The sequence below is a fragment of the Microcebus murinus genome, chromosome 9 (genome assembly GCF_040939455.1).
Source record: "Microcebus murinus isolate Inina chromosome 9, M.murinus_Inina_mat1.0, whole genome shotgun sequence".
NCBI lineage: Eukaryota > Metazoa > Chordata > Mammalia > Primates > Cheirogaleidae > Microcebus > Microcebus murinus.
Genome location: NC_134112.1, coordinates 2,111,356 through 2,118,601, shown reverse-complemented (window position 1 = coordinate 2,118,601; position 7,246 = coordinate 2,111,356). Strand labels below are relative to the sequence as shown.

The 7,246-nt window shown below is 41.4% G+C and overlaps 1 pseudogene; it reads right to left on the bottom strand.

Moving 5' to 3' along the window:
* Window positions 1-2,091: 2,091 nt before the first annotated feature.
* On the bottom strand, window positions 2,092-5,730 carry LOC105877224 (cullin-4A pseudogene; annotated as a pseudogene).
* Between the last annotated feature and the right edge of the window lie 1,516 nt (window positions 5,731-7,246).

Genomic DNA, 7,246 nt, shown 5'->3' with positions numbered 1-7,246 from the left:
TGTACTCCTGGGCAATTATTCCAGAAAAATGAAAACTTATGTTCCTACAAAAACCTGTACTTACATGTTCACAATAACTCTTTTTGTAATAACCAAAACTGGAAATATCTACATGTCCATCAACTGGTGAATGGTTAAACCGACCTCAACTGGTGAATGGTTAAACAGAATGAAATACTATTCAGTAATATAAAGTAACAAATTATTGAAATATACAACAACTTCGATGAATTTCCAAAGGATCATGCTGAGTGAAAAAAGCCAATCACAAAATATCCCATACTGAATGATTACATTTATAAAACATTTCTGAAATATCAGAACTTTAGATAACATTAATGAATAGGTAGGGCTCTAAATGTGCAGCATGAGGCAACATGTGGTGATGGAACTGCTTTGTCTTTTCACTGTATCAATTTACATGGTCTGGTTGTGATATTTGTGTTTTGCAAGATGCTACCACTGGAAGAATATGGGTGAATTGTTCATGGCATCTCTAGGTACTATTTCTTACAACTGATTGAAAATATACAACTTTCTAAAGACAAAAAGTTTAATTACATAAGATAAGGTGAAGGAAAGAAAAAGTTGAAAACCATTATAGATATTCCATTCGATAGCTGTTTCTTTATGAAATATATTTTACTTCTAAAACTACCATTATGACCTTCTCTATTTCCTTAAACCTCCTTATACCCTTTCAGAACCCTATCATTGTCTTGTTGCCACTGTCCAGCGCTGACTTGTGGGTTAGTTACCAATTAATACAGTCTGTTTGTCACGTGCTTCCCAACTCCTGCCTCATCAGCTATGCTACTGGTAAAGCTTTTCTAAACATTTCTCTTTAGAAGTCTGACTTGCAGAAAATTAACAAATTTGTGTGGTATTTATCTCTTTGTAGAATGGAGCAAAATAAACCATTTTGTAACATTAGTTAAGCAACATGACAATATTTTTCCCCACAGTCACTTAGCTGTGACTGCCAACTGTTCAGTCCTCTATGGCTCCAATAATAATTCGACTCCTAATTACAAGCTAAACTGAGCGGTTTTCCATACATTAATAAAAAGATAATAATAAGGCCAGGCGTGGTGGCTCACGCCTGTAATCCTAGCACTCTGGGAGGCCGAGGCAGGCGGATTGCTCAAGGTCAGGAATTCGAAACTAGCCTGAGCAAGAGCAAGACCCCATCTCTACTATAAATAGAAAGAAATTGATTGGCCAACTAATATATATAGAAAAAATTAGCCAGGCATGGTGGCGCATGCTTGTAGTCCCAGCTACTTGAGAGGCTGAGGCAGAAGGATTGTTTGAGCCCAGGAATTTGAGGTTGCTGTGAGCTAGGCTGATGCCACAGCACTCACTCTAGCCTAGGCAACAAAGCGAGACTCTGTCTCAAAAAAAAAAAAAAAAAAAAAAAAAAAAAAAAAAAAAGGATAATAATAATGACAACATTTAAGGATGACAACCATGGAACTGTGGCTGAATTGTTTACAACAAATAGAGATAAAGATGTTATTATATTCACTGGGGAACATAAAATAATGGCTATCTGCTAATTATCTTAGAGTTTTTTTGAATGCTTGCAGTGTCTTTTAATATTAATAGAGTAATATATAAAGTAATGTCAAGCTCTTTTGTATTAAAACTGTTAAATATTCTAGAAATGTAAAGAGATTTTCTATATGTTGATGTTTTCTTGTTTTGAACTAGAATATCACTACAAACCTCCAGTTTAAAATGATATCTAACTTAGCCTTTGGTTCATTTTTTCCTAATTTTCTACTAGAACACTTTTAAGTTGAGGGGTATGAAAGACCATAACAGCAAAACCAAGGAGCAGCTGACTAACAAACCAATCAAATTCCCCATAAATGCATGACACGGTTAACTAAAAACATCACAGGCAAAAGCTGATGCTGACATCTTATCCACTTGGAAGTGAACCTGTGCTGATGGAAATGTTCCGTGTCTCCCTGTTCTGGGTCCTAGCTGTATCAACATAAATATCCTGGCTATGATATTGTGGTATAGCAAGATGTTACCTTGGAGGAAACTGGATAAATGAATAGTTCATGGAATCTTTCTCTCTTTTTTTTTTAGTTTGCATATCACAAAGTTTTATTAATGTGATTTTAAGGCCAATTAAACTAATTTTATTTAAAGTAAGTCTACATTAAATTACAATATTAACAATCTCTAGACACAATGAACTTAAAATATAAGGAGCAGAAATAGAAATCTATTTGGTCTTTGATAGACCACATATCATAGAACTCAAAGAAAACCCACAAATATACAAATGCTGATAATTAAAGAGTGAGGGTTTAATATGGGAATCCATAAAGGTGTCGTATCTTAAACATGCATGTTTCAAAAAGAGAGGATCTTTTAATAATTTAGCATAAAATCAAATCATATAAACTCGGTATATTCCAGAAAATATTGCTTTAAACTCTTTATACCATGATCAAAATTCCTTTGGTAGCTTTTCAATCAAAATGAAACATGCTTATGTAAATATAAAGTACTTTTAAATGTTATCACAAAAGTATCTTTGTCATAGTTACCATACTAACATCACCATGGAGCTTCCAACCCGCTGTTCAACCTCATGAATATGTGCACAACATGAAACCAGGTACACCAACACAACCCTCTTAATCTCTTAACAAAATAACCTCTGTTTCCAACATCAAGACTTTGTCTCCATAAAACTTTTTACAGTGGTGCAGCAGAGATCCCGGACCCTCCCTGCGCGTGGCCGTAAAAACCAAACCAAGCTCTAGCATAGCAATCACACAAATACTGCAATTTAAAAAAATCAAACAGCAGTTATCCCAATGCAAAAAACAGGGACTGCCAGACTCAATCTTAGAATGGAAACACAAACACACTAACCCCCAAACCCTTGAACAGAAAACTCACGACTAACTTAGCTGAAATGAAACACAGAAGCTCTGGGCTCACTGCACCACACGCCCCGGATGGCGTCCGCCTGGCGCGATTGGGGGGCTCACTTAGAAACCTGATTTATCAAAAATCAGTCACCGAAGTTTAAAACTTTTTGAAAATACATGAAACATAGAGGTGCCAGTGTTTAGGTCGCATAATCGATTGGCCACTTTTGAACACTGTTTATTCCTAACGCTCGCCAACGAAGGGTTCTTGTTTTCACTCTACATGTCCGCCAACCTAGAAAGCTTGTCTTCAGGAATACCTAAGTGCTCTTTACAGCGGAATAATGCAGCATTTAGGGTCTTTTTCACTGTGCATTCATGAACACAAAAGCAAACCAAACTTTCAGCTGTTTGCCACAAGAACGAGACCTTATAAAGGACTCGTTTTAACCAGTATCTTCTTGTCCAATCTCAACGTTGTTCTGCGCAGAGCAAGAGAAACAATTTAAACGCCTAACAGAGCTAGAGGGGAAAGGATACGTTTGCCGTGTGACAGTCCTCAAGCCTTGTGGAGGGTGGTCCAGGATTCCTCTCCTTTCCTGGTCCACAAGTGCCCATGGCTGGTTCAGCACGAGAGTCCCGGAAACGCAGACGTGCTTCGCCGCTCTGAGATACATTCTGGAGCGTCACGGAAGGGGACAGGCCGCGACCCGTCAGGCCACGTAGTGGTACTGGTTTGGGTTGTCTTTGTCTCGCTCCATATAGTCTCTGTCTATGAGAGATTCGATTCTCTTTTTCAAATCTCCAGGCTTTACTGGAAACTTTAGCTGGTTATACAATTCAGAAACTAGCAGGTTATGGCCAAGAGTCTTTCTCATCTTCATTATTCTGACTATAGCAGCGTCAATCTGATACTGTCTGTCCTGAAACACTCTCTCAGTGGTGCTCACTTGTTCCTCAACAGTTTCCTTCATCTGAATCTGGTTGATCTTTATTCTAAACAGCTTGTGCTTGAAGTCTCCGTTAAAGACGAACTTGTCTCCATCCTCCACCTCCTCGCCCTTGGGGCTCTTGGTCAGCACGCGCGCCTTGCCGCAGGCCAGGGACTGCAGCGTCCTGCGCAGCTTGCTGTCCTCTATGCCGGTGGCCAGTTTGATTTCCTCGAGGCTGAACTCGTCCTCCTCATTGAACATGAGCAGCACCAGCATCTGGAAGAGGGACACCTGGAGCTCCTTCTTCCCTTCCTTGAACTCCGCTTTTAACACAGCGTGCCCCAGAGTGGTCTGCCACTGCAGCTTCCAGCCAGTGTGCTTTCCGAGATAAAACGTCTTGAATACTTCCTGGAGTTTGATCATTTCCGGGGTCAGGTGCACGTCCATGGGTGTGTACGTCGGCCAGTAGCCCATGGTGAGGATGTTCACGGTGAGGTCAATCGGGGCCAGGTCACTCTGATTCTGCACGTGCTGCTTGAAGTGGACCATGATGTCCTTGGAGAGCTCCATGTCCTTGAACATGCCCTCCAGCTTGCTGGTGAAGGCCTCGCCGCACTCGTGCTTGAGCTTCGACAGCATGGACTTCTCAGCGTCCACTGAGGCACTTTTCCCAACAAGGAGTCTTTTTGCCAAATTCTTTTTATAAAAGGCTTCAAAGACATCTTTACCGTGGATGAACCTGAACAGTATCATGATCTTGTCCAGGGTCCTCTCCAGCTCCTCGTCGGTGGCCTCTGTTGCCCGCACGTAGCTTGGAGTCCACGTGCTTCGCAATGAGCTCTGCCGGCTTGTTGGGCCTTTTGTTGATAAACGTCTCGAAGGACTCCTTCATCAGGTTGACAAAGCGCTCGTTCTTCTGGAAGCACACCTCTATCACGTGGTCCACCTTGTCCTTGAAGTCCAGCAGGTCTTGGACCATGTCTTTATCTTTCTCAGGATTGATGACAATGGTCGTCCCAAAATCTTGATGTACTCGCTCCAGTGCCTCAGCAGCGCCTGCTGCCCGCCCTTGACGCAGCTGAACAGCTGGGACATCTGCGTGAGGTCCGGCACTCTGTTCTCGTCCAGCAGGTGGTCCAGCCCTTTCTGCAGAATCGCTGTTAAATGCTCCCCCAGTAACTGCTTCTCCACACAAGCGATCAGCGGCTTCTGTGTGCTGTGGTCCAGGTACGTGATCACTCGGTCACCTTCTTCTTCCAGACGTTTACTTACGTGGTTCAGATATTCTGGAACCTCTCTCTCCTGCATGAGTCTCTGGCCTTCCACAGCGTACAGTTAGTCTCTTCCAAAAATTTCAGTTCGAAGGAATCTTTGTATACCTGCAGGTCGGACAGCATGCTCAGCAGGCTGCGCAGCAGGCTCCGGTCCACGGCCTCCCGGCTCCTCTCGCGCTCGATCAACAGCAGAATCCCGTCGATGGTCTTGCTCTGAACCGTCTTATCGCTGATGATATGGTTCCTAAACAGCTCTAGGCCCATGTCCCAGACGGAGGGCAGCATGGAGTTCTGCAGCACGTACGTGCGGTCCAGGAACAGGAAGATGCTCCGGATCATGATCATCTGCTTGCAGTGGTCCTGCCAGCACGCGTTCATCTTCTTCAGAAACAGGACGCTGTCCGGCGAGTTTTCTCTGAACTGGAGGATCTGGGCCTGGACGTGGTCCTCGCAGACCTGGCGCAGCTGCTTGTAGAGCGTCGGGGAGACTCTGTGAAAACAGAGGTTTTCCACAGCCTGGTAGAGCTCCTCGAGGTTGTACCTGATGGACGTGCTGCTCTGGATGGCACGCATGGCCTCGCGGAGCTTCTGCCACGTGTCCTGCGTGTGGTTGTCCGGCAGCCTGGGTCTGTCTGCGGGGCCGGAACGAGACCGCGGCTCGGAGGGCGCCCAGGCTCCCGCGGCCCAGGCCGGGCCTGGCGGGCCCAGAGCGCCGCGGCCTCGCGCACCGGGGCTCCGGAATCTTTCTTTCTTATGTTTTACAACTGCAGGTGAATCTTCAATTATTTCAAAATTAAAAATTTAAATTAAAAAGCTACATTAATAATACAGCTTGTTATTTTTCTTCTAATCAGACCTTCAACTGAATGGATGAGGCTCACCCATGTTAAGGGGGGAGTCTGTTTTATTCAAAGCCTACAGTTTAAATGTAAATCCTATGCAAAAACACCTTCACAGAAACATACAGAATAATGTTTGACCAATATTTGGGCACCATGATCCAGCCAAGTTGACACATAAAATTAACCATCAAGGTCCACAATACACTTTAAGTTAATTTTTTATATGGTATGAGTTATACATTAAGTTTCCCACTCTAAATCCCCATGGTTGTCCAATCACTCCAACATCATTTGTAGAAAAATGTCCTTCCTACAGCAAACTGCTTTGGCACATTTGTCAAAAATCAATTGGCATATTTATTTGGGTCACCGTGGGTTTTTTTATTCTGCTCTATGGATCTTTGAGTCTATTCTCATGCCGATTTAATATGACATAGAATAAGCCTTGATTTCTTCTACTTTATTTTTATTTTTCAAAAATTGTTTTAGCTATTCTAGGTACCTTGCTTTTCATATGAGTCTTAGAATATTCCTGTATGTCTACAAAACACATTTTTAATAGATGCTGCAATCAACCCACATAGCAGATTTCTAACTGCCTTAAGGTGGTCTTCCAACCCATGGACACAGTATGTCTACTTAGTTGGACCTCTTATCTCTCTTATTCACCTTTTGTGATTTTCAGAATACAGACTCTACATTTTTTAAAATTTATACTTAAGTATTTCATAGTCTTTGGAGGAATTGCAAATTGTATTGAGTTTTTGATTTTTGATTCTATATGTTCATAATCTATTCTTTCATTCTAGAGCTTGGTGATTTGTTGTTATACTCACTTTTTATTTTTATCACTCTTGCTAGAGGTTTATGAAATTAAAAAATATATACATCCAAAGATACAGCTTTTGGTTTCATTTTTTTTCTATTATTTTCCAATTATAGATAATAATTGATGGCCATTCTTGTTTTATTTTATCCCTTCATCTGTTTACTTTATAATTAGATTGTTCTCCTTTTCTATTTTCTTGAGGTAGTAATTTAGATAATTTATTTGTGATCTTTCCACTTTTCTAACGTCAACATTCAGTGCTATAAAATCTTTCTCAGAGCTGCTTTAGCTGCATCCAACTTTTTTATTATATTTCATTGTCATTCAATTTTACATATTTTTAATAATTTCCTGTGTGACTTCTTTGTTGATCCATGGACTAATTAAAAGAGTGATGTTTAATTTCCAAGTTTCAGAGGATTTTCTTGACATCTTTCTATAGCGGTTTATAGTTTGATTCCATTTTGGT